General features: G+C 52.7%; 1 protein-coding gene across 1 annotated transcript in view; it reads right to left on the bottom strand.

The window, feature by feature from the left end:
- Positions 1–463, bottom strand: part of KRR1 (KRR1, small subunit (SSU) processome component, homolog (yeast)) — a 7,672-nt gene that overhangs the window by 3,356 nt on the left and 3,853 nt on the right. The window lies entirely within an intron of this gene.

Raw genomic sequence — 463 nt, 5'->3', positions numbered from 1 at the left:
ACCGGGGCCCGCTTCTGAAGCTTGCCCAGGTCCCTCTGGATGGCATCCTGTCCCTAGGCATGTCAGCTGCACCACTCAGCTTGGTGGTGTCCGCAAACTTTCTGAGGGTGCACTCGATTCCGCTGTCTGTATCACTGATGAAGATATTAAACAGTACTGGTCCCAATATGGACCCCTGAGGGACACCACTTGTCACGATCTGGACATTGAGCCGTTGACCACTACCCTCTGGATGCGACCATCCAACTAATTCCTCATCCACTGAACAGTCCACCCATCAAATCCGTATCTCTCCAATTTAGAGAGAAGGATGTTATGGGGGACTGTGTCAAAGGCCTTACAGAGGTCCAGATAGATGACACTGATAGCCCTTCCCATGTCCACTGATGTAGTCACTCCATCACAGAAGGCCACTGGGTTGGTCGGGCAAGACTTGCCCTTGGTGAAGCCATGCTGGCTGTCT

This window comes from Fulmarus glacialis, unplaced genomic scaffold (genome assembly GCF_000690835.1).
Source record: "Fulmarus glacialis isolate BGI_N327 unplaced genomic scaffold, ASM69083v1 scaffold1477, whole genome shotgun sequence".
Taxonomy (NCBI): Eukaryota; Metazoa; Chordata; class Aves; order Procellariiformes; family Procellariidae; genus Fulmarus; species Fulmarus glacialis.
This window is presented reverse-complemented; position numbering and strand designations above follow the sequence as displayed.